The sequence below is a fragment of the Hydra vulgaris genome, chromosome 13, assembly GCF_038396675.1.
Source record: "Hydra vulgaris chromosome 13, alternate assembly HydraT2T_AEP".
Lineage (NCBI taxonomy): Eukaryota > Metazoa > Cnidaria > Hydrozoa > Anthoathecata > Hydridae > Hydra > Hydra vulgaris.
In genome coordinates, this window is record NC_088932.1 from 33,362,136 (window position 1) to 33,377,440 (window position 15,305).

Here is a 15,305-nt window from a genome sequence, read left to right on the forward strand (position 1 = left end):
TATATATATATATATATATATATATATATATATATATATATATATATATATATATATATATAAACACACACAAAAAATAAAAAGCGAGAAAGTGTGATTTTTGTTGGTTATTGTCGAAAAATTTTAACTTTTTTTAATGCTTACAAGGAATAATTACCTTGTTTTTCAGTTTTTAAGTTATATATCTGATCTATTTTTAAAAGAAAGACTTATAATAATATAAATCAAAATCTGTGTTTAATAAAAACTGTTTTGAATCAGTTTTGAACTGATGTAGAGATTTTTTTTTCCGGAATGTTTGGGTATCTTTTCCACAAAAGTGGTCCGCGATTCGGAATTGAATAAGAATATTGTTTAGAATAAGATTTTGGTATAACAAAGTTGTTTACGGAAAATCTTGTAGCATATTTTTGGTGTATTTCTTTAAAACATGTTTCAAATATTTTGGGGGACAGTCCATATTTTGTTTTATACATGAACTGTAGAACAAGATGGATATTAGGTTTGAAAATATTCAGGGCACTAATTATACGTAAAAGAGGTTCACAAGGAACCGCTCTACCAGCTCCAAATATAATTCTAATCGACGCGACTTTGGTCTACATATTCAAAAATTGATTAGATGAAAATTTAAATCAGTTAAAAGAGAATTTTAAAAGATAACTGAAAATAAACTCTCTTCACATATGTTTCCAGTATTCTAATATGTTCTAAAAGTATAAAACTTGTGTCACAGATGTGCACAAGTATCTTAAGACTGTTAGTATAGAGGTGCCTGATGCAGCATATCTTCGTTAGTAATTTAAACATAACGAATATTTATGATTTTTTAAAAGCCTATAAATTTATTACGGATTGTTGTAAATATTTTACATTATTGATCACTAAAATAAACTAAACTAAACTATATTAAAACATAAGTATTGTTTTTTAGTCAATTTCGGAAATAACAGTTCACTCTAGTGAAAATACAGAAAAGATAATGCAACAAAAACATAATTGTGAATGCTTCCTCGTTTATTATATTGACATTTATTTTCAAGTGTTGGCATAGTTTTTCGAGAATCTCGCAAAATGAAACGATGTCGACTAGCATTTCCAATGCGGTCAGCTGATGCTTTTGTAACAATGGCAACATATCTTTCAACACTTTGGCTGTGACATGGAATGTCTAAAAGTTGCAAAGGTTTTTTTTCATATTCCATAGTTTCCGATTTTGTTTTGTTGTTAATTAAAGGTGGAGGAGTGACTAGTTCTTTTTTCCAGTCTATCATGTTATCATGTTAGTATAATCGTTTGAAAAAATATTGAGTGATTTCGGTAGTTCAAAATTCCCTTTTTCACCTCCTTTGTTAAGCCGTGTTTCCAATATTCTATCGATTGCAGTTTTGCGAACTTCTTGTCGTTCATCAGCAAATATGTTTAAAATAATGTTTTCCAGATGTGCAAAAAAAGAACTTGTATTAACAACTTTCTTCATAATACTCTGGCATGGTTCTTTGGTTTGAGATATCTTATTGCAAATAAACCAAAAATTCTCCGAGCAATGACTTGCAGATGGATGTGTTTTGATGTAAAACCAAGTAGGAGCATACACATTTACAATTATGTGTACGAAATCTTTTAATGCTGCATCAGGATCTACAGTCTAAACGTATAAAAGTAATACTCTGTTGGCTCGTGTCAACCATCTTGCATTGTGCAATGGCCCAGGAAAACGATGCTGAAGCAATGGAGAAACATGTCCAGAAGAAATGGCATGACACATTTTGTATAGATAACGTTTACCTTCACTTAATTCTGCTACAAATCCCTGAGGAATCAATTCCAAATTTTCCTGAACCGGAAGAAAACTCTGGAACAGGAAGAAAAAATCTTTTTTGCAAAAACAATTTTATTAATAAATCTTAATTGGTTCGTGCTCTTCTTCTGAACATATAGTGACGGAACACATGGGCCTTAGTAGGAGTAATCAGTTCATTAAATCTTGTTAGCTGTCTAAAAGTAAGATTGGCAGTGGCATTCCGTGTTGCCATTAAAAAGTACTCGCAAGAACTTGATATGAATTTTTACAAAGAAACATACAAAAAAAACTTGAAACGCGGAAAGAATTATACTGTAACGTCAGCGAAAATGATAACATAAAAAACGTCTAGTTAGTTATATAAAGCTTTCAAACTATTGCGCAGGACCTGCGCGTGTGACGCAAATGAGAAAGTAGGTTAGAAATGATCATTATAACAATCTGAACTCTGTACACTTTGTGACAACTGAAATTTAAAAAAAAATCTTTTTTGATCCACCCTAATCTATATATATCTATATATATATACATACATATATAAATATATATATATATATATATATATATATATATATATATATATATACATATATATATATATATATATATATATATATATATATATATATATATATATATATATATATATATATATATATATATATATATATAATATATATATGTATGTAAGAATGTGCTCCGCGATGGAGATCTTAAGAAAACTATATTTATGTTAATGTAATTTGGTATAAGATTACTATAGAAGTAAGCGATCATAAAGGTTATTTTACTTCATCAAATTGGCGACGAAGATAAAAAAAAAATAACAGGATTTAAATAAACATTATATTTACCATGGCCATAAAAACCTTAATCTACCAAACTTTCCACCATTTTTATTTACAGAAGATGCGAGTAAGTTATTTTCTAGCTGGAAACGCTACATTAAACGATTCGAGTTACTGAGCGATTCACTCATAATCTCATATTTACAGATGATAAGCAAAAACTTTCGCTACTTCTTACTTTAATAGGAGATAACACTTACAAAATTTATGAAAACATTATACCGCAAGATACGCTGGTCACATACCAGCAAACTGTCGAACCTTTTAATGAACACTTCAAACCCCAAGTAAACCCGAGCTATGAAATTTCTAACTTCCGTAAAATGGCTCAACGTACAGATGAAACCACTCAGCAGTTTTTCGTCCGATTACACAAACAAGCTCTTAAATACGAGTTTGCCGATAAAGATAAAGAAATTAAACAACAAATTGAGATTAGTACAAACATTTCAAAACTTCGTAAATACAGTTTTCAAAATCCTAACAAAACTTTACAAGATTTGTTAACTACTGCAAAAACATTCGAACTGATGGACAATCAAATAGAAGAACTGGAGAAAGAAACGAATAAACAAAGCGAAGTAAATACAGTCAAGAAAACAAACTTACCACTAATCAGTAAAGAACCATATGAGATTATAAATAAGTCGCTGAAAAAAAATTGTTATCGATGCGGAACTGAATTCCGGCACATTAATGCATGTTTAGCTTTAGGGAAAACTTGCTACTCCTGCGGGAAAATTGGACATTTTGCAACAGTCTGCGAAAGTAAGAAACAAAAAGAAAGAATACAACAACATATCGAGAGAAATACCAAAGAAATGAACAAATCTATACGAAACCAATAAATACAATTTACAAAGATATCAATGAATCCAAAAATCCTCGGGCAAAGTTAAATCAAGGAGACTTATACTCTGTAAATGCTAACAAGATAAATACTGACGCAGTCGAAAACTTCGAGGTAACGATTAATATAGATAATATACCAATAACCGTTTTAATAGATACCGAAGCTTCTATCAATATTCTAAACTTTAAACATTTGAAAAGATAAATAGTTTAATCAAAAGGCCGCTTCGCCTATATAAATCTAAAACACAGATTATTACTTACGGGGATAACAATCCAAAACTTGAAATTGAAAGGCAAATCAATGCCGTGATATAAAGTCAAAACGCACCACAAAAATTCATTATCTGGAAACGACGCTAAATTACTCGGTTTAATACAATTGAATAAAGCTCTAGTACATAACGACGTCAATGAGAAACTTTTAAACAAACAAAAGACAATACAAAATAATTAGGGCGACAGTAAAACAACAAATTTGCCATTCCATGCATAACATTAGCAAATTAAACAATACTCTCTTTCTAAACGTTTCATAATGATTACAACCACTTATAAACTCATAATAAAGTTCTGTTTTTAGCGGGTAAATTAGAAAACTTTCTAACTACCAAGTTAAGTTGAAAATAAATGAAAGTATACCACCAGTTGCACAAAGAGAATGGAGAATTCCTTTTGCACTTAGAGAAAAAGTAAAATATGAACTCACAAAGTTTGAAGCAGAAGGAATAATTGAAACAGTAACGGACGAAGCGACACCCTGGATAAGTCAAATGGTAATTGTTCCAAAAAATGACGGTAACCTAAGGATTTGCATAGACATGCGAGCCGCTATCAAAGCTATTGGAAGAACGCATTTCCCGACTCCAACCTTAGACGATTTTATTATAAAACTTAAAAACTCAGCCATTTTCACAAAACTAGATTTAATGAAGGCATTTCACCAGCTCGAACTTGCGCCAGAATCAAGATCAATTACTACTATCATTTACTACTATCAATTACTACTATTAATTACTTTTCAATCCGAAACTCAAATTAAACGTTTCACAAGATTAAATTTTGGAGTAAATTCTGCGCAGGAGAAACTACAAAACGCTTTACGAGAAGTTTTGAAAGATATAGGAGGAACTCTTAATATCGTTGACGATGTTTTAATATTCGCTTTAAATGCAAAACAACACGATTCAATGTTACATAAAGTATTAGAAAGATTCAAACAGAGAGGTTTAACTCTAAATTTTGAAAAATGCTTATTCGGAAAAGAAAAAGTCAAATTTTTTGGATTTATATTTTCAAAAGCAGGAATGCAACCAGATCCTGAAAAACTTGATAATATCAAAAACATGCATATACCAGAAAACACTAAAGCTCTCCAAAGCTTTCTCGGGCTTATGAACTATTTTAAGCGTTTCATTCTACACTACAGTACAATTAATTATTTTTTACGAAACCTTCTTCATAAAGATTCATCATGAAACTGAAACTTTAAATGCCAGCGTGCGTTAGATAAACTGAAAAACACTATAACATCAGACTCATGCGTTGGGTACTTCGATCCCAACAAAGAAACTACAGTCTTCACCAATGCAAGTCTTATAGGCATATCGGCAATCATTGTACAAAACACGCCAAATAAACAAGACTTTAAACTTATATCTTATAATTCAAAAGCGCTGTCACCTGTACAACAACGCTACTCTACGCTGGAAAGAGAATGTTTAGCTATAGTGTACGCCTAAGAACACAACAGGACATACCTGTTTGGACACCCTTTTAAAATGTACAGCGATCACAAAGCTATTGTGAAGGTTTTAAACAACCCAAATGCTACAGTACTGCTTCCGTAAGATTAGCCAAGAACTTACAGTAAATCAAACATCAGACCTTATCCTTAAAGCATATCGAATTATAATTCCACGATCACTAGAGATTACGGTTATACAACTGGCGCATAATAGTCACATGAGACTCGAGAAAGCACTACTTAGACAGAAAGTTTACTTTCCTGGCCTAGACACTAAAGTAGAACAATATATAAAACAATGTGCAATTTGTCAAGCACTTGGTAAACAAAATCCACCAGCCGAACTATTAATCACACCAATACCATCCGAAGTTTGGGACACACTTAACATAGATTACCTTGGTTCTTTACCTAACGGATTTTATTTGATTTTTCTCATAGACCAAACATCAAAATTTCCGATTGTCGAAATTATAAATAATACATCCGCTGACCTTCTTATTGATTTTCTACAGAAAACGATCGCAGTATATGGAATACCGGAAAAATTTTCAGCAATAATGGACCATCTTTTACTTCATGCAAAATAAAGATGTTTTTTAACAAACTGAATATTGAACATAAACGAATCACGCCGCATTGGCCGCAAGCTAACTCACAAGCCGAATCATTCATGAAACCACCGATGAAAACAATACGAGCAGCACACATTGAACGAAGAGACTGGAAAAAGCAGTTATGCAACTTCCTGTTCTCCTACCGTACCACTCCCCATTGCACAACTCGGATACCACCATCTACACTCATGTTTAATCGTCTTACAGGCTTCACAATACCCTCATTTCAGACAAGGGTTGATACAAATATTAATGTCAAATCTCCCGTTGATAACTCGCAAAAAACTCGGAATGCTTCACACATGAAGAAAATACCAATGGATATACAATTCAATCCGACACCAATTAAAGAAGAGGGAGACGAGGATTACTCTCAGAACGAATCAGAGTATTTCTCGTCTCCCTCTTTCACAAGAAAAAGAAATAACAACTACTATGCCGATGCAACAAAGCTATTATTAAGAACCGAATCTGAAAACATATCCAAACAGAGAAAGACGTCCTATAGAATTAAGGAGGAAATATTAAAGCATTCCCGAACTTAAATAGTATAACATTTCATTTAAAGAAGAAGATGTAAGAATATGAATATACATATATATACATATATATATATATATATATATATATATATATATATATATATATATATATATATATATATATATATATATATATATATATATATATATATATATATATATATATATATATATATATATATATATATATATATATATATATATATATATATCTGTGTGTGCGTGCAGTTATAAAGTATGATAAAAATTTTTTCTAGAGAATTTCGAGTTATAAAGTATGATACGAATTTTTTCTAGAGAATTAAGTAAATTCTCTAGAAAAAATTTGAAACTTTTACCTTTAAATTTTTTGAAACGAAATTTTTTCATTACACGAAAAACACCGACCCAGATATTAATTATTTTCATGATACAAAAATAGAATGTTCTTACTATTATCCAAATTAATTAAAAGGAATTCTATTTAAGAATGTTAGCAAGGAATGCAACGATCAAATTAGAATTCTAAACGTAAATATCAGAAGCATTAATTGAAATTTTGAAAAGTTCCAAAATCTACTTGAGGGAACTAAATACTTTTTAAATATTATTTGCTTAACTGAAACTTGGGCTACCTCAAACGACATTAATAAAAATTATAATTTTTATCTTTCTCATTTGGAAATGATTTCTCTTGAAAGGCAAATAAATAAGCGCGGTGGTGGAGTTCTAATTTACGTTAATGAAAATGTTAAGCTCAGTTGTAGAAATGATCTTTGTGTTTCTGACGACGGAGAAATATTAACAATAGAGATTATTAATGAACGAACAAACAACATTTTAATTAGCTGTTGTTATTGACCGCCAGATAGCGTGGGCGAGAACTTGAGCATGCTTTTACAGCGAAAAGTTAGTTCTGGAAAATACACGAATTTTGCGTTTTTATAATAAGGTTATGTTTCGCTGCATTTTTTTAACCCGAATAATTTTTAGAAAAAAAGTTTTTTTTTCTCCTAGCGCTTTAGTTTGTCTAAAATCAAACAAAGTCAAATTTTTTTTTAATTACTCAAGTTTAGATATAAAATTTTGCTTTATAGTTGATGGACCATATCTTGGTATAAAATAGTGCTGCTCTCAATGAAGATAAAACATTAAACTGAGAAAACAACTTTTTAAAACAAGTTATAAGTTATATGTTTAATTTCTAACCAGTCATATGTCTGCAAACATATTAAAGGTCGAAAAAAATTAGTTATTTCAAGTTTAAAATCTGTTTTTTCCATTTTATATGAAAGTTTTTATTAGTATGAGTGTGAAGAACACACAAATTGACATACGACTAGTTAGACTTTTAAAGTTAAACCTCTTAAGGTTTATTTAAAAGTCTAAGCTCAAAATTGAAACATTACTGTGATTGGAGCCATCCCTATTTTATAATGCCATAAAACTATTCAATTAAAATTCCGGTATTTAAATTATCATAGATTAATATATATTTTTTATTTGAATATACATATTTTTTATTTTTTTGTAGAATATATATATACATATTTTCATACTCCATCGCAAAAGATATGTTAAGTTTTAAACAATATATATATATATATATATATATATATATATATATATATATATATATATATATATATATATATATATATATATATATATATATTGTTTAAACTTAACATATTTTTTAAAACTTAACATATCATATTGTTTAAAAACAAATGTTGCAGACCGGAAAAAAAATATGTTTGTTATCACCGAGAACAAACAAGACAAAAAAGTTTGAGAACTTGCATTAACGGCGTTGAGTAGTTGGTGATTTTAATAAGAATTGTTTTGACTACAATGACGATAACAAAGTTGGAAATTTATATTATGTAATTTTTGAATCTGGAGCAATTCCATCAATAAATCGTCCAACAAGAATAAAAAAAAATTCAGCAACTTTGCTGGGTAATATTTTTTCCACAGACTTGTTCAACAACGATATAAAATTGGGCATCTTAAAAACAGATATTTCAGACCACTTTCCTATTTTTCTAACCATAAACACTGACCAACCGCCTAAACAAAAATTAAATAAAGTTATAAAAAAACGTTTTTTTAAACCATCAAATATTGAATCTTTCAAAAACGCTTGAATTTTAATGAAAACGCAAACTACCTTTATGAAAAGTTCTTTGAAACATTCACCTTTGTTTACAAATTTAATTTCCCAATTCTTACAATTACATTAAAAACAAAACACTTTAATAATCCCTGGTTACCAAAGGATTCAAAAAATCATCCAAAACTAAACAAAATCTATACATAAAATATATGAAAACAAAAACACCAGCTAGCGTAAAAATTTACAAAGATTGCAAATATCTTTTCGAAAAAATCCGAAAAAATTTTAAAAAAACTTTCTATTCAAAATTAATTAATGAAGTTAAAAATGACTCAAAAAGCACTTGGCAAGTATTAAAAGAAATTACTGGAAAACAAAAAACATGCTCAAGCTCTTTGCCACAAATGCTTTAAGTCGATAACAATAGCTTGTATGAACTACAAATAATAGCTCATGAATTCAATAAATATTTTACTGAAATTGGATCAATTCTGTCAAGTAAAATACCAAAAACCCAAAACTCATTTTATGATTTTTTGATACCTATTGATAAAGATATTTGCACTGAAGAATTATCTGCCGAACTATAATTTGATAAGTTTAAAAAAGCTTTCAAATCTTTAAAAAAAAATAAAGAAATATTGTTCTAGATTGCTACGAACTAGTGCTAGTAAATTTACCGATATTTTAAAAAACCGGTGATTCGGTAAAAAAAAAATTATTACCGGGTTACCGGTAATATACCGGGTTTTTTTCTAAAGGCTTAAATAGTAATAATCTAAACACTGAAAACAACAAAAAGCATAACAAATGAATATATTAGTAAAATATATTAGCATCAGTTTACAGGTCCATCCTAGTTAAAAATAAATAAATTAAACAATCAAAAAGATTTTTTTTATATAATAAAATATAATTAATTCATTTATTATACATTAACATTTTTGTATTTTAGCGTAAACATAAACAAACATAAACATAAAGAAAACTTCATTTTTAAAATAAAAATAATTAATATAGTCAATTCTTTTCAAGGAGCATAAATTGTTTATTGAAGTAAACTCTTAAAAAACACATTACATTTAATGTTTCGTCGTTTAAACTTGTTCTGTACCTTGTGCCAATTAAACCTGCTGCAGAAAAAGATCTTTTCGACTCTACGCTGGTTGGGCGAACTGCTGAAATATACTTTTGGAGTTTATTTAAATATTTTCCTTTAATATTTTGTTCCTTGAAATACGCCATTTCTTTCCTGACTATATTTAAAAGACCGGATGTTGTCTTCGGATCACTAATCTCTTCGTGAGCAACAGTTATCATTTTTTTTAAAATTACTAAATCAAGTTTTTCCTTCATTGACATTGCTTGACTTGATGTCGTCACTGCTGATAAAACCGTAGATTCACTAATTGATTCAGTTTCATACACTTGCACAACTTTAGCTTCAGTAGTTTCGGAATCGTTTTTTAAAAATTGTTGAATGATTTCTACAATATTTTTTTCCATAACCAATTTACTTGTTGTATTAAACACGCCATAATTATTTTCATTATTTAAAGCTGTACGTGGACATGGTTCATGAAGATATGAATATATATCAGAATATACGGTTCTTCTCTCACTTATTCGAAATATTAAATCTTATTTCAATTCATTACTTAAGAAATTATTTTGGTTACTTAGTTCATCCAACATGAACCTAATTGTCAAATCTGCAACATATAGATTCGTGTCCCTTGAACAGAGAGCTTCGACAGCTACTTTAACAGGTTGCAAAGCCATTATTATATTTAATACAACATTGAGATCATTATCAACATACTGCTCCACCGTGTTTTTGTGTCAAGGATTAGCGTAAGTTCTTTTTTAAATTCATCCTCAACATGATTTTGGAGCATGTCATTTTTTGTTGGTGATCTACGGAATATGACAACAATTTTTCAACTTTTTGTTATTATTGGATCTATACTTTCATGTTGAATTGATGAATCAGTAGTTGATGTATCCTCAATAACGTCAAAAACCCCAATATCTTCCATTACATCATCCTCTTCATCTTCACCATGTTCAAATTCAGTATTAGCCTTTTCTTGATTTTCTACGGAAATATTATCCGAAACAGATCTTTTATACAGCACCTTAATTACTGATAACTGGATGCCGTGGGCTAAACAAAGTTGATGATTTACGTCCAGTAATCTGCCTACCTTTTTCATTATGGCGGCCCCATCCGTAGTAATAAAAATTATATTTTCTATCGCAATACTAAATTCTTTAAGTGTATTTTGAAGATACGTTATACATTTTGCATACATTGCATAAAGCTGAATCGCCAGCTTTCGTACGTAGAAAATGATTCCACAATTGATTTTCCGGATCCAGTAGACATGATAGATAAGGCAATTTTTTTTAAAAAAAATTCAATTTGTAAATTTTGGAACACAATACAAATATATTCTATATTATAACTTTAAAGACTTTTTGTGAAATACTTACTCAACACAATAAAAATATAGAATATTCGCTTTATTTTCAAAGTTATGTTTTGTGTTTATTTTCAATTTTTTTTATGATACTTAATAATTTTATCATCCAGTGCAAAAAACCAAATAATTAAAAAAAAAAACTCACTAACGCACTATTTAAATTAAATAAAATGTCACAGTCTGTAACCAGATGGGACGCGAGCACAAAATAAACTGAATGTAATTATAAATAAACTACATAAACAAATCCTAATTTTATGTAAATATTTTTTTCTATTATATAATATCTTTCTCTATTAAAAAATGAAAATTTAAGAAAAATCAATCAAGTCGGCTGTATTTTTTTTAAGAAATGCATATTGTAATATTGTAAGAAAACAAAATTCTTTTCCATTATAAAGTTCTTAATTTTTTGCGATTTCAACTGTTTTTTTATAATATGTAAAAAAGTAAGCTTTTTTGTAGAATTTTTCTTTTTAGTTAGAAAAAAATACTACTAATAATTTATTCAGAATTTCCATAAAATTTTACCGAATTACCGGTAAATTATTTGAAAATTACCGGTAAATTTGCTAGCCCTACTACGAACAATTGAAAAATATTCTTTTTAAAATTTTCAGAGCATCTATTCATCAAGGTTATTTATTCTGAACGTACAGAAGGCGACAGATATCAGTAATTATCGTCCCATCTCTGTTCTTTCTATATTTTCTAAAATTTTAGAAAGAATTATCTTCAACAGGGTATACAATTATTTTAATTGCAACAACTAACTTCATAACAATCAGTAAGGTTTCAGAAAAGGGAATTTAACTGAACATGCCATTATTTAATTTATACATAAACTCTCTGAATCTTTTGAAAAATCTCAACATACACTAGGTGTTTATATTGACCTATCATAAGCTTTTGATGCGATCGATCATTACATTTTAATCCGAACATTAAACATTATGGTTTCAACGATAGAATCTTAAAATGGTTTGAAAGCTATTTAACAAATCGAAAACAACTTTTGTATAATAATGATGGTCAGCAAAGTGAACCCCTGAGCATAACCTGTGGTGTTCCACAAGGTTCTATTCTCGGACCGCTACTATTTTTGATCTATGTAAACGACTTAAACAAAGCTTCCAAATTAAAAAGTATAATGTTCGCTGATGATACTAATCTTTTCTTACCCCATACTGATATTTATGAACTCTTTTCAACTACAAACAAAGAACTCAATCACAATTCTAATTGGTTCAAAGCTAATAAATTAACTTTAAATATTAACAAAACAAAATGGATTATCTTTCACTCCTGCGCAAAAAAACGTTTTTTACCAAGTAATATGCCTCAAATTTATATTGATGAAACAACAATAAAAAAAAAAATACTGTTAAAAAATTCTTAGGTGTTTATCTTGATGGAGAATATTACTTGAGAGAAAACATATTGATGAGAAAACATATTGATGAGAAAACATATTGTTCATGTGAGCACAAAAATTTCCAAATATATTGGCATTTTAAACAATGCCCGAATTTATCTAAATAAAAAAAACTTAACCCAACTTTATCATTCACAAATAATATTATTTATACATAATTATATAGATTCAGCAATCATCGCCTGGGGAAGTACGGATAAAAGTAAATTACAACATCTTTATCGCCGTCAGAAACATGCAATCCGCCTGGTTGATTATGCAGATCGCTTTTCACATTCGAAATATTTTTTTTATTATATGATGGTTCTAGATGTTTATAAACTGAACATATTTAATGTTTTATGCTTTACTTTTATATGGAGAAACGATTTATCTTTATTCGTTTTTAACGACCTTTTTTCTTTAAAACCAATAAATAAGTACACATTAGGATTTAATAGTTTTTAAAATGAACCTTTTTGTAGAACCAAGTTCAATCAATTTTGTGTTTCATATCGTGCACCCCGTCTTTGAAAAAAAATAGTATTACCAAATTTTGATCCTTCTATTACTCTTCCTGTTTTTAAAATTAAGTTAAAAAAATTCATTCTCTCTATGGACAACATTTTAAAATTCTACTAAAAATGTATGTAAAATGTATTTGTTAAATCTTCAGCTTATTAAAATATATTAAAATGTGTTGTATCTTTGCATAATGTAAATATGTCAAATCTTCTCTCTCTATATATATATGTTATAAATAATTATTTTTACTTTTTTAAATATTTATTTATAACACATATATATATATAGAGAGAGAAGATTTGACATATTTACATTATGCAAAGATACAACACATTTTAATATATTTTAATAAGCTGAAGATTTAAGTTATCTTTTAATAAGCTGAAGATTAAAGTTACTTTAAGATTTAAGTTAGATCATAAGTTATGATCTTCTTTCGGAAACCTAGCTTTATATTGGTAGTTCGCTGAATTGTATCATTTACGTAATTGAATTACAACTTATGTTTATGTATTACGACTTATGAATTATGTAACACAGCTAACATTGTAAACTGAATATATATATATATATATATATATATATATATATATATATATATATATATATATATATGTGTGTGTGTGTATGTGTGTGTGTGTGTGTGTGTGTGTGTGTGTGTGTGTGTGTGTGTGTGTGTCGTTTATCCAAATCCTAAACACGAAAAAGAAAATTAAGCAGAGTGTCATGTTTTAGAAGTCTAAAAAACGTAATAACCTTTTTAATAGAGTTTTAAGATGTGATAAAGAACGTTTTTTTTTCCAAAATGTATTTAAAATTGACGCAACTCACGAATCAAAAATATACATATATGCTTTCCCTTGACCTTTAAAAAACATCATTTATTTTCAGTATAAAAACTTTAGTAAAAAAAAATTGTCACTCATTTTATGCGTGCGTTCGTGTTTACCAATTAGTAATAAAATTGTATTAATTAATTATATTTTAGCTGTACTAACAATCAGGGGCGCCGCCAGCATTTTTTGGTCTTTGAGATAGCTAACATCCAGACATGGAGCAAACTCCAAACATTTATATGTTTATACTTATGTCAAATAAGGATGCTTTGCAAAAAATTGCAATTGATTGGAGCTTGCGAACAAAAAAGCCCCAAAAATTTAGCCCCACCTGCCCCAAACGTGAGAGCAACAAGTTGATGAAATATTTTTTGTATTATTTTCAACTAGACTTAAATTCATCGATAAATTTTAAGTTTCATAGTGTTATCTCTCAGCGTTCAAAAACTATGACAATATAAAATTTTCAGCTCCCTTAAATTGAGGGGGGTTTAAACTTTATTTGGTCATAATTTTTGAACGCTAAAATATTTTACTATGAAATTTAAAATTTATCGATGAATATAAGTCTGGTTAAAAATAGTACAAAAAATATTTCATCAACTTGTTACTCTCACGTTTAGAGCAGAAAGGGGGGACAAAAGTTTGGGTTTTTTTTGTTCCCAAGCTCCAACACCGCAATTTTTTGCAAAGCATCCTTATTTGACATAAGTATAAATATATTACTGTTTGGAGTTTGCTCCATGTCTGGAAGTTTTAGACTCAAAGACTAAAACTTCCAGTCGGAGCAAATATGACTAAAAATGCAGGCGGTGCCCCTGCTAACAACAAGTGTATGAAAAAAAAAAGTTTGGTTTTTTTCTATTTCCGCTTATTTTTCGGATATCGTTTTCGGAAAATTTATTTTTATGATAATTTCAAATCAACTCTTTCGTTATAACGATACCAAATATTATCATAACTATTATTATATTTTCTCTTTATTACTAAGTTAATGAAATTACAGGTAAAATATACTATATTAAAATTACTTTATAAAATTACAACCAGTAAAACAAAACGGCTTTTAAAGTTGTTAGAATGAAGTACTAAAAACAAAATAGTATGTTTTTCACACCGAATTGGTTTACTGCTTTCGGAGCGTTCTCCTCCATCAAAGTTTTTAAAATCACTCTTTGTTCTCTTAAGTTCCATTTACTTAAGTTGTGAAAACCAGGTTTGATTTTCAACAACCTGATAAATAGATTTATTTAGCTACGAAGAATAGTTGAAATATCCTCTACTTTAAAAAACTAATGCAGGTAGTTTTTACTATATTTTGAAATACAAAAAAAAAAAAAATTAAAACTGCTCTTCCAACAGCATTTATTTTGCTAAGAGAACTAGTGCTTAACTTGCTCGAATCTGTATGCTAGCTTAGAAATTGTTAATAAGTTATATATATGAATTATTGTTGAGGGCTGGCAAACTCCACTGTCAATTAGAACTATTGCAACTGGTTAAAACTGAGCCATACGCTTATTTAAGTTTGTTTTG